This window comes from Canis lupus, chromosome 4 (genome assembly GCF_011100685.1).
Source record: "Canis lupus familiaris isolate Mischka breed German Shepherd chromosome 4, alternate assembly UU_Cfam_GSD_1.0, whole genome shotgun sequence".
NCBI lineage: Eukaryota > Metazoa > Chordata > Mammalia > Carnivora > Canidae > Canis > Canis lupus.
The window spans coordinates 10,540,347-10,541,137 of record NC_049225.1 but is presented as its reverse complement, the minus strand read 5'-3'; positions in this window follow the sequence as shown (position 1 = coordinate 10,541,137).

Here is a 791-nt window from a genome sequence, read left to right as displayed (position 1 = left end):
AACTTTCTGTTGAGTTATTGGACATGAACTGCTTGACAGCAGCAAGCATTTTCAAGGTAACCATCCTGGAAAGCAGTCTTTTGAAAGGATGGGCAACTTGGAAGTCTGGACAACAGAGACTGATCTAGAAAAATGCTCCCCAGCCCCTGTCTGCCTCTTGGAGACACAGACTTATTCTTGGGCTGAAGCAAGCATGGGAGGTGCTCTTCCCAGCATCAGCCTGGTGAAGCTTCTCTTGATCTTGATGGCAGCAGGTGGATTCATATTTTCCTTATCTATATTTTGTACAGGGAAGACTCACATCTTTCCAGCTTCTACTGATCACCTAAGTAGTCTCTGCGACAATAAGAATGATAATTAGAACTAGGATTTGCTGACCACTTGCTATATGCCCTGCCCTGTCCTAAGCATTTTATGTGCCTTATCTGATTAAATACTCATCCTCAATGCTATGAGGTAGTTATGAGTATCCCCATTCTACGGGGGACGAATTGAAGCTTCAAGAACTTATAAAACACTGGAGAGGCCACAGAAAAGTATTTCAAAGCCAGATCAGATCCCCAGATCATTACACAACCCAGATTCCTTAAATCCTGCACTAACAACCACCCTCTAATGGAGAACCTGTTAGCTTCCTGAGTTTCTGTGACTCCTGACCTCAGGTACATGTTCTTGGACTGCCCCAGTGATGTTTTAGGCCACAGGTGGACCATGGATGAAGAATGTTCCAGATGCTCTTACCTCAACCAGAGAAACTGGGGTCTGTCCTCAGCCTCCTTCTGCAGCTTGCC